The following is a 16,174-nucleotide window of genomic DNA, read 5'->3' as shown; positions in this document are numbered from 1 at the left end:
ATTTTGTCTAAATAATGCTAAGACAATTCTGTCAAGAATTTTGTCAGCTAACATAATTCATTAAGTATGTTTGGCATCATGTGGACAAAATATTTGGATGAATAACTAAATTTCTGACACAGTTAAATATTTTGGCATTCTATAGACACATCTCCGATGTATGTCTACTGGAATTACTCCAAGTTAATAACCAAGTTTTCTGAAATACTTGGCAGGATTTTTGGTATGAAGTTGGGTAGTGGAATAGGGAATGAAGAGTGAGTTCTAAAATACAAATATGAAAGCAGGCAATATATATTACAAAACAGGGGTTTGATGAAAGTACAACAGCCATGTTGATTCAATAAACCCAGGTACATATTTTTTGAAAACCAATGTGTTATTGAAACAAATCAATGGCAGTGTTAATCCGTAAGAGTTCTGATTTTCTATAGGAATATCACTAATCAAATAAATGCACTCATGAATAATTGGAACATAGCTCACAAGTAAGAGGAATTGACCCTTGAATAATTCTCTGATTAATAGGTTCCATAGGGTATTCAAACTTGCAGACTCAGTTAATGACTACAGTTAAGTTGTCTGGACTGAAAAGTCATTTCTTTTGTTTAGAACCTTTTTGCAACTGTAGAAAGCATATTAAACCATTGATTTTACAGGATGGATCTGTCAAGCCACAACATATACATTTGGATCAGTGTATCTTAGGAGATAGTTAAAAAATGTATATTAAAGGAAATCTGTAATCAATAGATGAACTTTAAATTCTGAGATTTAATGGCATACCTCTGATCAAAATGGCATATTTAAAGAAATGTAAAGATTTGGAGAATTGGAAAATATCATTAGCTGTAAAAGTAATATTATAGTATATTTATATAGCACTTCTATTTTCAGAAAAGTTAAGTGTCATTCATTAGCAAAGACAGATCCCAATCACAATGGTTCAACTTAACGATTTTGGGATGATTCTGTGAAATCTTCATAATTTCTACATACTTTGAATTTTGAATTTTGTCATTTTTTGGAGGGCTAGTGATACATGGTCCATGAGATATTCAACATTTTATCATAAAATAGGGTTTGTGTTAGACAATTTGCCCAACTGTAGGATGAGGTATATGTTCTGAGCACATTTAAGCAGGTTTAAGTTAGGGTGGGCTATGATTTTCCATAGGTTAGGTATCTTAAATGCATTTTAGACTTACAATGTTTTCAACTTTTGATTTGTTTATCTGTATGTAACCCTATTGTAAGTCAAGGGGCATTTATATTTTTCATAAAACCGGCTGCCCAAGGAAAAAAGATAATTAGCTTTATGGATGATCTATAGAGCTTTCAGATGAAGTGACCAGGATAAAATAAAAGATCAAGGTCTGAGGTTTCTGCTCACTCCCTCATATTTCTAAAAATAATTTAATTATACAAACTAGAATACTGCTAGTCTCCCAAGTCCTGTTCCTTGTAATTTTCCCACTGTACTCAGTGGCCCTAACCATCTCCATAGGTTCATGACAGGGAAGCAGATCATTTAGTTTTAATTTATGTTCAGTCTCCCACCTCCACCCTGGGGTCCAACTTCCCTCGTATGACCTGCAGGTCCTATGGAAAGTTATTCACCATGTCATCTAGCACAGCATGTTTTGAAGCATCTTTGGAATGAAAAGAAAAGGAGAATCAGGCTGTTACTTTCTGAAATTGTTATGAGAGATAACATGTTGAAAAGTAAGAGCGCAGGTTGATATTTATCCTGTTTTTATCAAGCTTCATTTTAAAGTTGTTTGTGTTCTGTATATTCTAAATTATTTTTATTAATTCCTGGCTTGATCAAGTGGGCTTTGGATCCATATGATTTTTATTTTATTTTATTTTATTTTTTTAAATTTTTTTTCTGAGATGAAATCTCGCTCTTGTTGCCCAGTCTGGAGCACAATGGCGCAATCTCGGCTCACTGCAACTCTGCCTCCCAGGTTCAAGTGATTCTCCTGCCTAAGCTTCCCAAGTAGCTGGGATTACAGGTACCTGCCACCATGCCCAGCTAATTTTTATATTTTTAGTAGAGACAGGGTTTCACCATGTTGGCCAAGCTGGTCTCGAACTCCTGACCTCAGGCAATCCACCTGCCTCAGCCTCCTCCCAAAGTGCTGGGATTACAGGTGTGAGCCACCGTGCCCAGCCGGTGTATATTTTTCCTGTAAATATATATGGCAGTACACATCCAGCAAGGTTTACTGTGTTATATTCATTGCATCATTTGTTTAAAAAAAAAAGAAACTTGTAGCAGGAGACCTTTAAAAATATTTTTAGGAGTTCTTTTTAATAGCTAAGTTTGAGACTCTTTTTTAGTAAGTTCTGTGACTACCTTAATGAATGCATTTTATTTATCTCAATTTTTATTTGCTTTAAAATAGAATCAGATAAGTTTAAAATGTTTCTCTTACATTTGTGAATTTGTCTACGAGAGAGGGGCCATTTCTTACATATTTTAATTAACAACTAAATAAACAGACATTGTTTTAAGGGAATTAACACTTAAATCCCAACCATCCTCATATAGAATAAAATATCAACCTAAATGTTGACTATAGATAGTATAATCCTATTATGTACCTGTAATGATAAGCAGTGAAAGATTACTTACATTTTGAAAAATATGGAATTGATTCTTATCAAGAAAAAAGATATTTTCCAACAGAGTAACTTATTTTAATAGAGGTACAACCAGAACCAACAATAATTGTATTTCTCTATAGTTATTTTAAAATAGTAATCAATGCTATGTATTTGATGTATATGTTTCTAAGTTAGAAATTTCTTTTGGCTTTGTGTTTTCTTTTATGTGCATTAAATATGTAAACTGAACCCATTCCTAAAATGCATTAAACTTAAATGAATGCTGTGTCTATCCAATGCCAAAATGCTCAGAAGAAAAGTGAATAATTCAGTCATTCATCCGGATGTGGTTTTCTGTTTAATCTCAAATATGTGAATATTGAAAAAACTAGGTGGCTAACTTTTTTTCATTCATTATGCAAATGTTTAGCATCATAGTGCTGTTTCAGATACAGATCTGTTTCATAAAATATCCTCAATTACAAGTCTAAGAGAGTTATATGTAAAGAAAATGTACTATTTTAGATGAACAATGTGGATAGCTGAACTAAAACGATATTTGTGAACTTTGCTATAATGAAATCTTTTATTTTTATAGCTCAGGTATTGTAATTAGCACTAATTGCAGCAGAGACTGAAATAATTATTGACACCATAGAGTACCATAGAGTACGTTGAACTGGCCAGACGTAGAGAGTGAAGAAAACACATGCTGTTTACTTAGGAGACATTTTCTTAGTCGTGTGTATAGTCCTAAATTTCCCCAAACTATGTGTTCATTTGGATTGTGTTATATAATAACAGTCGAATGATGAAAAATAAAAAATGCTTAAAGATGGCCTATTTTTGTTCAATAAAGATTGTTACAAGAATACAATGTATATTATCTTACATAAACTAATTGAAAAAGCAGATATGAACATTAAAAATGGTACTTGCCTCCGTGTATCACAATCTAAGAACTTTTCTTAAATAACATCTTGAAATTTTCTTTAATCTTTCTTTGCCAATGCCCCCAAAATCTTTTATTTTGCAGGTGCTTTCTTTAAAAAAAAAAATAGAGTTCCACTGTGACAGGGATTTTGTCTTTTTTTAATTTAAATTTTTATTTTTAATTTATGAATTATTATTGTGATGTGTAATAGGTATAATGGGATCTATCTCTATATATGAACACACATGTAGTGGAATGATTATATCAAGCTAATTAACATATCCATCACCTCACAAATTAATCTCAAGTGCTTAGAGCTAGCTGCCTCATAGAAGATGCTCAAACATTTGTTGAATAAATTAATTTAGATGCTGAAGGAGCAAGGGAACAAGCAGGGGAGCAGCAAGGGAGCATGTATTGGCATGAGAACAGAGAACCATAATCAAAAATAAGCATTTTGTTTTGTTTGTTGTTTTGTTTTGTTCTTAGACTATCTTTTTTTTTTTTTACTTTTTCTTTCTTTTTTTCTAAAAGCTTTAACAATAGGCCTGTGGCTGGGATTTTCTAAGCAGAGTAGATAAGGCACTCCTGGGTAAATTTTGAAATGTAAGTCAATGCAATAGAAATATTTCACGTGGACTTTATGAGTCTTTAACTGATACCCACTTCTGACACACACTTGGACATGCACAGGTCACTTCTTTTAGCATTCGTTTCCTAATCTATTGGGTCTTAAGCAGTTGGCTTAAAACAGAGATTTTCTTCTACATTCTGAAGAGACCTAGCCCTTTAGTAAAAATAACTCTAGGGCTACCGAGAGGTAAATGAATATCAAAAGGATAGGCTCTGGATTCTTTTTGTTTGTTTGTTTGTTTTTTGAGACGGAGTCTCGCTCTGTCGCCCAGGCTGGAGTGCAGTGGCGAGATCTCCGTTCACGGCAAGCTCCGCCTCCCGGGTTCACGCCATTCTCCTGCCTCAGCCAACCGAGTAGCTGGGACTACAGGGCCCACCACCAAGCCCGGCTAATTTTTTTTGTATTTTTAATAGAGACGGGGTTTCATCGTGTTAACCAGGATGGTCTCGATCTCCTGAACTCATGATCCTCCGGTCTCGGCCTCCCAAAGTGCTGGGATTACAGGCGTGAGCCAACACGACCGGCCCAGGACTCTGGATTCTGTAATCCCTTCAACTAAAATAATTATTTTACATAATTTATTTGTCGGGCTTATATAATCTGCATATACTTTTATTGGAGAAAGAGAGTCCAAGTCTAAAGTGATTTGAAAGTCACAGATCAAGAGGATCTCTATGATCCCTCCTTCCCATTTGTTCATTCAGTCAGCCATTCAATCATTCAATAAATATTCTTTGAGATTCTGATATGTGCCTGGCATTCTACTTGTTAGAGGATCCAAATGTAAGCAAAAGTAATAGTTTTGAATACCAATATGTTTCAGTTACACCATTCATTCTTTTAGGTGATTTTTTAAAATTTATTAAATATTCTCAGGATTCGTTGAAATCGATATTACAGTTATCATTATTTCACGGTTTAGGAAATTGAGATAGAGAAGTAGTAATTAAATTACCCCCAAATCATACAGCTAGTAAGAGGAAGACGTGAGATATGGACCTGGAAATGAGTTACTGGAATCCATGCACTTAACAACTTCAACATGCAGCCTCTCCTGCAAAGGCCGGGGCCCTACCCTGATGGAACTTAAAGTTTAAAAAAAGAATCATGGTTTCAAAAAAAATATATATATATATATGTATAAAATAAAAAAATAAAAATAGGACTCAGAAAAACACTGAAAAAAAAGAGAGACAATGGTTAATGAAGGAAGCATACAGATAAATGCATTACTGTGACAAATACAAATGTGGGTTCTCTTTATAGCATACCATAGGGTAGAGGCAGGAGTATCTGAAAGTCTTAGCTGTGCAAAGGCTTGATGGAGAAAATGATACTAAGCTAAGATTAATAAAAATATGATATTTGTATAGATGTTCAAACCTTCAAAAAGGAAATTTTCTGGTATTAGATACTAGCTAACAATATTTGAAAGTGCAAACTTGAATTTGTACAATTAGATATTTGTTAACTGCTGAATGAGCCTGCTTTCCTGGGCCACATCTCTATCAAGGATGAGAACAAGAGAAGGCATGCTGTAGTGGGTCATGAGTAAAATGTGATGCTGACACTCTGTACATAAAAGCCACTAAGAATGACAAGTCTGGGTGATTTTGAGAAAGTGTAGGATAAGTAGTAACAGTATGGGTAAGGGGTTGGGAAGAGGAATAAATAATGAAGAGGAAATTTTAAATTCCGCATTTTAATCCCTGAAACAGATCTTGCTGAAGTAGATGGGTTATAAATAAAAATGAATTATTTACTAGATGTGTTTCCAGTCATTACTCATTGACCATGGAGGTACTTTAATGAATATTAGCCCAATTAATAACTACAAGTTTGAAAAAGTGTGAGATAGATGATAAATGTTCTTCAGATCATCAGAACTTGAGATCAGCTAGGTGTGTCCAAAAAGTAAATTAGATTATCAAGTTGACATAATTAACTCTAGTACCCTTGAAAAAGAATACGCCTTCTCATGTTTTATTCTCCTTGGAGGAAAAACAGGCTGTTTGTAAGTATTCAACTTAATATGAGTAAGGGAATAAGAAGGTGGTTGAGGTTTGGGGCAGTATAAACCCTGAGATACCCTCATTTTTTCCATGATGAATACATAGACTGGTTTTTGAATGAGGAATTAGGACAGATCTTTCTCTGTAACATTAAAAAACAGTCTGTCATTTCCTCTTTTATTATCACTTCATTTAGGGAGTTTGCCCCTAAAGGCTTTTTGGTTTTGGAGTCTCCAAATAAGTTTTAGATATTCCTATAATGCATTTGTTTTACCCAATGACATGGCATCTGTTAGCTGAAACCTAATAATTTTTCATGTATGTTCCTATGGACAAATATGTGCATTGTATGTGCTTGTGCATATTCTTGTTTGCATATGCCTATTGTAGGCATTATTATAGGGATTCTATACACATTTGTGCTCTCTGGCATCTGTGCACATTCTAATTTGTGGATGGGTAAATTTAGCGTATGAATAACCTCATATGTTCACATCTCTCCACATGGATGTACATGCCTTCATGATGTTCATCAATAGTAATTCATCAAAACATACTTACATTATACATACATGACACATACATCAGTTGAATACCTTTTTATACCCTGATTCCATTTACATGTTTCATAGTATTTTAACATAGGAATTCTAAGAGCATAGTAGATAACTGCATATTTATAGTTAAGTGAAAGTCCAATACCGTTGCAGTGAGCACACTGCTAATTCATGCTGTGCAAGTGAACACACCAAATTAGCATACCACTTCAGTTATTTGATAGGGTAGCCATCCTCAGTTGTCAAGTACACAGGCTTGGCTCATGTACCTCTTTATGTTTTCTCATCCATTTACACTTAGACGTAGACCAGACAGTGATATTTGGAACTATTTGCTGGATGCACTAAGGCAGGGGATTCCTTTTGGCATGGTTCTGCATGAATGGAACCTCAAATGGATTTTGTAGATTATCTGCATTGTTACCAAAACATTTTTTATTTGAGGAAAATGTTGCAAGTATTTATACTAGATAATAGCCACTGTGACTGTACCGGAACAAAGGTATTCTGATAGAGAAAAAAGAATGTAATCATAAGGTCCAGGAAAGAGAGGTATTTTATTTATCTTAACTGATAAGAAAAGAATGTTCTAATGACAGGTATTTGCTGTAGAATTTTCTAGGCCTAGCTTACCCTGAAATCAATACACTTTTGAAAGTCAGTGTCTGTTTATGAAGAAATACATTGCTAAGGTTTTCTCTTATTTTCTTTATAAAAAATAAAATGTTACTTTGCTCTCTGTGTTTTATTTGAAATTTGGGTTAATTACTTAATAAAATCCATGTTTATAATGTACAGAATAAAATACTAATTAATCCATGGTAGAATTACTAAGGTTAATGGGCTTTTAATTAAGATATGATGTGCTTTATGTAATTTTATTTTCCCGGATAAACTGAAGTTAGATATGTCTGTTTGATTCAAATTATCCAGTTTCTATCAACTCCAACTTTACCAGGTGACCTGGTACGTAATTATTGTTTTCCAACACATCATAGGATTTAATATCTCCTACTATTCCATGAAATATGAGTAAACAATGCAAACTCACAAGTCATTTTTTCTAAAGGTTGATGCAAGTACTTTACTTGAGCCAAAGGCTAGAGTGGGCATTGTGGTGGTAGACTTTTAAATGAAATACTCAGAAGACTTCCTGACTTGGCTCCCAATTTTGTGTCTTGAAATACACTATTTTAGGCCAGATTTCCTAAAGGTTACTTCGCTTCATACATATGTCTGAACCTTGAGGAGTGTACACATAACTGCCCGTAGAAGTGGTAAAATATGTTTATAAGCAGATGCTTTGGAGGTAGCCTGTTAGCATTACATTTTTTAATCAGCTTTTTATGTTTGTGTCCTCAATTAGCTAATCTCTGTGTGTTTCAGTGCTTCCATCAGTAGATTGGGAATAATAAGATAGCACACCTCAAGATAATAATAACTATTTCATTTAAATATTAAATAAGATTATATGAATAAGACACACAGTCAACATTTAATAAATGATAGTTATTTCTGTTTTAAGGGTATTTACACATAGAGAAATGCATTTGCAAATGCCTAATAAGAAAGTTATCATGCATTTGGAATTGGATATGTGTTCAATCTGTGTGTGTGTATGTGTGTGTGGGGGTGGGTGGGTGTGTGTTGGATGGTGTCTATATGTAGTGAGCAGGAGATATGATGTGTCTTATTTCTAAATAAACTATATTGTATCTAAAGAAAAAGACTGGAGTTATCTAGTTACCCTTATGTTGAACTCATATTTCTTAAGATTAATGAGCTAAGATATGATGATCATCCTTTTAAAAGCCCTGAGTAGTAGCATGAAGTGACTCTCCATTTATATACTCAATATTGTCACACTTTTTTTTTCTTCTAAAAACATCTAATTTTTGTCTCCTGTTGTGAGTCATAAATACTAATTAGGAGAGCAGAATTCTGTTTATTTCTTTCCCAAGATTTTATAAGAATGTTTTCATTTCCTTTACCTTCTGGCGTAAATCATTTTCTAGATTTTGTTTTCTTATCTAATCTTAAGTGATAATAAATAACATCTGTGGAAAAATGACAAATTGATTCATTCTTATTTGCAATGATATAATTTTAGTAAGATGTAGTATAGGCTATAATCTAAAGTGATTTGCAACAGTTCATTCTAGAAATTGAGTAGATATAGAAATAAAAAGTTATAAGATTCAATGACATTTTTATTAAACAGAAAAAAATTTATTCTAGTTTTTTTTTGCTTTCCAAGTTTTAAACACGTGTTGGTCTAGTACTAGTTTTACAGGGACCTTTAAAACACCAATAAAACATTAATGAAGACCAAGCCTCATTTCAGATTTTATGGTGGAAATAATTTTACACACATTCATTACTTTTTGAAATTAGATTTTGATTCTCAATAGGGAAATAGAAGCATTCATTTTCCTTTTCAATCTTTTTTCATCCCTACTTCAAAGCTTCGTGGACCTCTTTATGCCTTCCTTCTTTCCCATTTTTTCTTTTATTAAAGAAAAGTGTGTGAAAAAAGACTCCTTCCTGATATGCCCTGAAATTCTTTTTGAGAGTGTAAATGAGATAAGGTCTTTGTGGAACTGAAAGCTCCTAGAAAGTTTGAGATTTATATAACCAATATACTTTTTAAATACAAGGTTTTTACACTTTTGAACTACCCTAATAGTCTGCTCAACTGTCATTCTGTGACACCTTTGCCCCCGCAGTCTATTCACCACATAATGTCCATACTGATTCTTAAAAAAAAAAAAAAAAAAAAAAGTTACGTCATGACAATCCACTGTTTAAAATTATCAAATTGTTTCTAATCTCACTGAGAACTGTACTTAAAAAAATGAAATCCTCATCATGGCCTACCAGGCCCTACTGTGCTTGGCCTCCCTCTCTTGGCCTAATTTTCCGCCACTCTCCTAATGGTTTATTTTCCTCTAATTACACTGGCCTCCTTGCTGTCCCTTACATTTGCTGAAAAGCTCTTATATCAGGGTCTTAGTACTTGCTCTCTGACTGGGATGCTGTTTCTTTATTTATGCAGCTTACCCTTCTCTGTTCTCTACTGAAATGTCACTGCATAAGAAGGATTATTCTTGATTACTCTACTTAAAATGGTACCATATCCCCACCACTCTGCCTTTACTTTGTTTAAAATTACTTCGTGGCATTATATCATATATAATGATATGGCAACTTTTAGCAAAATAAATTCATTTTTACAGTAGATTGGTTTACCAGATTAAGAATGCAATCACCCCAATACTTCAGGTGACTTATCCAAGGTACATGATACCAGAACTGGGATACAGATTTGGAAGACAGTGTAGCCTTACTCATCTAATTTTTAATGTATACCCTGAACCTCATCTTAGCAGGGTTAGGATAACAAAAATAGAGTTCCTGGGCCATGCCCTAGAATCACTAAAACAGATTTTCTCATACTGGATCAAAGGAGTCTACTTTTTATAAGAATTAAGATGAACCTACACAAACTAGGTTTAAAAGCACTGAAGTATGCCTGACTTACTGCTTATATAACTACTATTAACATCTATAGCTGTCCAATTTTTCTCTTACATAAAATCTACCTTGTGAGGCAAATTTGACCTGTTCCAATGTTTTTCATTATAGTACACATGAGATATCATGACAGATTTTTCTACCACCTCCCAAATACTGAAGGATTTCAGCCTGTAGTGAAGCAAAGTTGCTTTTTTCCCCATTTCTGACTACTTCCTATACAGCAATCAGCATGCCAGACCAGACTCTCTCACCAAATTGGCAAGGTAATGGCTTTGTCTTCCCTCTCCGCTGGATGTATTAATATAATGAACATGGTAATTGATGGCTGATAGTACTAATAGTTATTCTAACAAGAATTATGTAATTGACTGTCATGCAGACTGACGGTAATAGGATCTCCATAATTTTAATTTCCATTAAAAGTAATGGCAAAAAACACAATTACTTTTGTACCAAACCTAATAGCCTCTTTTGGAAGCTATTGGTTTCATTATTTTTATGACATTGTTCCATTTCTTTTGAACTGTAATTTTATCTCCCTGCCTATCAGGATAAGCGGCTTTCGAGTTTGGTGATAGATTTTCGATGTGACTGGAACCTTCATACATCTTTTAGTAGAGAAACAAATCTATGGCTATAATTAGGAAAAGAGGGATAAAGGAGCTAGAAACTATTGGAGCTAGAACTTTGCCTCCACCATCGTCCAATAAATGATGTGAAGTAACAAATTTGTTATTATCAATGATTTTAGAAGAGGTTATAAAGTAACAATTTTCAATGAGTTTGCTCCTGAGTAGGTCATTAAGGAACCTGAACTTACCCATATCTAGATTATATTATAGTGTTAGCCTCAGGCCCTTACATGCTTTCAAAGATCAGAGAGGAAAGTTGGCCTGATTCAGTGAAGCTGCTATTTTGCATCCCTCAACAAGCAGCAAGAATTCAAGCATTTACTTTCATTTATTTTTTCTGAGTAATCTCTAAGTCAAGATAATAGCTTAAATTTGTAATAAGGAGATAGGAACTAAGGAAGCGAAATGCAAATCAGAATATTTCACTCTTTATTCTCAACTTTTCCATCACTTAGTCTCTAAACTTCTCACCAAGGTTCACAATGCCATACACGATCTGGCTTCTGGCTCAATAGCTGCATATCAGGTGCAAATATTTAAAAGTAAATAACATCAATTCTGCACAATTTCAGAAAAGGGGCAGAACCATTTTCCAAGTCATTTTATGAGGCCATTACAACAGTAATTCAAAAACAAGATGAAAACAATACAAAAAAGACAACTACAAACAAATGTCCCAAATTATTATAACCCAAACCCCCTAGAATATGTGAACAAATAAAATGTAACAATATATACAGACAAGAATATACCATGTTCAAATGGAGTTTACCTCAGATATACAGTGATGACTGACTATAAGAAAAGCAGCCAATTTAATCTTGTATACTAAAGTCTAAAAAGAAAAAAAAGAGGCCGGGCGCGGTGGCTCACGCCTGTAATCCCAGCACTTTGGAAGGCCGAGGCGGGTGGATCACGAGGTCAGGAAATCGAGACCATCCTGGCTAATACGGTGAAACCCCGTCTCTACTAAAAATACAAAAAAAATTAGCCGGGCATGGTAGTGGGGGCCTGTAGTCCCAGCTACTCGGGAGGCTGAGGCAGGAGAATGGCGTGAACCTGGGAGGCAGAGCTTGCAGTGAGCCGAGATCGTGCCACTGCCCTCCAGCCTGGGTGACAGAGCGAGACTCCGTCTAAAAAATAAAAAAAAAAAAAAAAATTATATCAATTGATACATAAAAGGCATTTCACAAAATACAATATCTATTTATGATAAAACTCTCAGCAACTAGGAATACAAGGAAATTATTTTATAGATAAATGTCATCTACAAAATGCTACAACGAACATCACACTTAATAATTAGGAAATTAACTGTTTATTCTAAATTTGGTAGCAAGAGAAGAATGTCCACATTTACCACTCTCATTTAACATTATACTGGAAATCTTCAACAGTCAAATAAAACAAAACAACAACAACAACAACAAAGTTAAGCAGATTAGAAAGAAAAAAATAATAGTGTCTCTATTTACACATATTATAAGTGTCTATGTAGGCAATCCTAACCAAATGAAACAACGACAAAAAAATCTCCTAATAATAAGTGAAAATTATAGAATACAATGTCAACACAGAAAAGTTAATTTTATTTTTGTATATGTAAATGGAAATAGAATGTTTAAAAAAACATTTCCAATGAAACCAAAATAAATTGGGCAACAATCTAAGAAAGTATGTATAGGATTTCTATGCCGGAAAGTGTAATGTCAATGAAAGAAAGTAAACAGCATTGAAGTACACAGAGAAACATACTCTGTTCAATGGTAAATCTCAATATAATAAAAATACCAATTTTCTCCAAATTCATTTATAAATCCATAGTTGTAGCCACATGTACCACAGTATCCATGACCAAATAAATTAGCTTCTCTCCCTGTTCAAAACCAGCAGCTAGAAATCCTATTTCCTTCCAAAACACAGAGGGATACAAACCTAACCTGACTGCATGGCAATGCCATGCCAGAGCTCACTAGTGCTTACAAAAATGCTATAACCTGATAAAATTAGCCTTCTCTTAGACAAATGTAGATTTATCACACCCTCTAACATTCTGATAGTCATCTCAAACTTCCTTTGAATTCCAAAGTGTTTTTGTTTCAACTTCCTTTCAGCTCTGTACATATGCAATATATCTGTCCTATCTTCTATATTGTCTTTATAATACACAATTCCCTTTCTTATATTTATTCCCAAGAGTAGCTTAAGAATTTTAAGGGTATGTAAGAATATGTGACATTTTATTAGCTGCTTATAGAAATAATTCTTTTTTAAGCATATTTTTATAAATTCACCCAGTGAAGGCAAGGGCACTGTTTGGCATGTAATATTCATTAATCATATGCTTGATGAAAGAGTGAAATAATATATATTATATGACTACTGACATCATGGAAAGGTAAATTTATTATGCAGCAACTCTTATGGGTCAAGTATCATTGATACTATTCACATTATCATTATGTTTTATTATTTACATTATTTGTACATATTATATTCTAACATTAATATCCTTAAAAATATTTGAAATGCATAGAGAGTAACTAACTTGTCCAATGTCACAATACCTGTAAATGACAGGACAGTAACTTGAATGCGGAACATCTTATTCCAATTTTCAGTTTAGTTTTAATGCAACTCAAAGTTTAACAGTGTATGTATTATTGACTGCTGTTCTTCCAATTCATCTGTATAATAAAATTTTATATCTTAAGAAAAACTTTAAATAAATACTTAAATTCTACTTGGAAAGTGATTTGATGATTTAGTATGGAATCATGGGGCTGATACACATTGCTATGTTGTGATTAAGGGTTATGTTAGAATGAGGGTCTTTAATCATGATAATTCCCCAAAGAGTAGCCTGAATGTCCTGAAACTGAAGGTCTAATAAGTGGGAGATGCTATAAATGTCATTTCACATGTGAGCCAATAAAAAGGCAGGTAATGATTAAACACTGTATTTTTAAAACTATGCTTAAGCTAATTTGTTGCAAATTATTGTCACTTTTTCTGAGAATTATTTTTAAGGAACTCATTCTTTTGAAAATTGCAGCTGAGAAAACGGTACGTGTGTGACATTACATTATTCATTTTTAAATTGAAGTTTTAAAGACGAATATTATTTGGGAAGAAAGTTATTAAAAGAAAATTGTTCTTCAGAGTAATTTCAGCCTGAATTTCATAGGTGTTTGTAAACAAAATGTTACTTCTGGATTGGACAACCATAGGCAAATAGGGTGCAGGCAAACAGAATCATAATGATTTATATTTATAAAGTGAGCCTCATTTACTTATTAATGTATTTCCTTGACTCTACATAGTCAGGATTTCTCATAACATACACACTTCAAATTCATAGACCAGATCATAGACCTAGGGAAATAAATGTGGATAAATTTCTAGGCCACAGATCAATAAAACGAAGTTCTGGGTAGATACTCCCTTATACTCAGTAGCTTTGGGTACTCAGAGAACTAAAGATTTTTGGCAACTGTCTAGTGCCTCATATTTGGTAGGTCAGCATCAACCAGGCAACTGCATGTCACAGAAGCTCTGTGAGTGAATCTATCAGAAAGACACTACTCAGCCCACACAGGCAAAATAAGCGAAGAGTTTATGTCTTGCCCTATCAGCAAACAGAAGGAAAAAGAAGTGCTAGCTCAGCAGCTAATTTCCTAAAGTAATGACATAAAAATAGCCCCAATGATAATAATGAATAAATAATATAAATGCTATTGTGTACTTGGCACAGTGCAACCATAACATCTCCATGACGGGGGTGCATTGTTTTCCAAATTTTACATATAATGGAAATAAGGGCACTGTGTACCTGACAATATTGAACATTACCTGAACCCTATTCTTCTGAAAAATTATAGTTATGAAATCCCCCACCATTGTGTGTTTCAGGAAATAGCTCTCCAGATGATTTGTATAATAGGTGGACACACTTTCTCATGACTCTCGTAAGATTCACAAATGACTCCACCTGTGACAAGGCAAAACATAGACCTCTCTCCTTTTGCCTGATCTGACAAATAGAGCCAGCTGAACCAGCTGAACACAGCAATAAATGTTTTCTCTTTAGTGACTGAAATTTCCCCTGCGAATCACTCTTCCTTTAACTTGTACACTCATTTCTATAAAAGGATAAGGCAAAACCACCCCCAGGAACACTGTTTCGGACATTGGATCCTCACCCTATTGCAATAGCCGTAGTAAAGTCAATTCCCTTAGGTTTTTTTGTTTGTTTTTGTCTTTGACATACTATGTTAATCTGTTCTCATGCTGTTATAAAGAACTACCTCGAAACCCAGGGCCCAGCTCTAGCTGGGCCCCTGCCAAGCCCCCAGCCTCTGTGCTGGGATGGAGCCTCCGGATTGAGGCTGGTAAAAGCTGAACTCAACAGCAGCAATGAGAGCACTCACGCCACTCTGTGTGTGCATTCAGCAGTGTGGCCACAGATGGGGGCCACTCTCTCAACCTCAGGTATCCCCAGGGCCCAGACCGCTACTGGGCACAGCCAGGCTGGCTACCAACTAGTTACCTGCCCCGTGGCTGGGGGACGGAGCAGCAGGTATCAGCTGGGCTAGGGTCAGGGTCAGGGGGCCACTGGTGCACAGCCTGGCACAGCCTGGCAGGCTTGAGGCCCAGGGTGCTGAGGGTGGTCACACATCCGTCAGCCACCTCCAGCTGTTCCAGGGCATTCTAGATGGGGTCCCGGGAGGGGGCAGGTTTTGGTGCCAATTTGAGTGTATAAAGTTTTAGGTAAATACAAAAAAAAAAAAAAAAAAAAAAAAAGAACTACCTGACACTGGGTAATTTATAAAAATAAGAGGGTTAATTGACTCACAGTTCCACGGGCTTAACAGAAATCATGACTGGAAGGCCTACAGGAAACTTACAATCATGATGGAATGTGAAGGGGAAGCAAGAACCTTCTTTATGGGCAACAGGAGAGAGAGTGAGTGAGCAGGGAAGTGCCATACACTTTTAAACCATCAGATGTCCTGAGAACTCACTCACTATAATGAGAACAGCAAGGGAGTATCCCACCCCCATGAGCCAATTACCTCCCACCAGGCCCCTCCTCCAACTCAACATGATATTTGCACAGGGACACAAATCCAAATCATATCACATACCTAATGTTATTTTTTCACTTTGATATGAATTATAATTCTATCTGCAGTTCTGTAGTATATCCCATTTAAGCCTTAAGTTATTCATTCTAAAGTCACAGAAACTGGGTG

Source organism: Pongo pygmaeus, chromosome 9 (genome assembly GCF_028885625.2).
Source record: "Pongo pygmaeus isolate AG05252 chromosome 9, NHGRI_mPonPyg2-v2.0_pri, whole genome shotgun sequence".
NCBI classification, from domain to species: domain Eukaryota; kingdom Metazoa; phylum Chordata; class Mammalia; order Primates; family Hominidae; genus Pongo; species Pongo pygmaeus.
The sequence above is the reverse complement of the archived record's forward strand: the minus strand, read 5'-3'. Positions refer to the sequence as shown.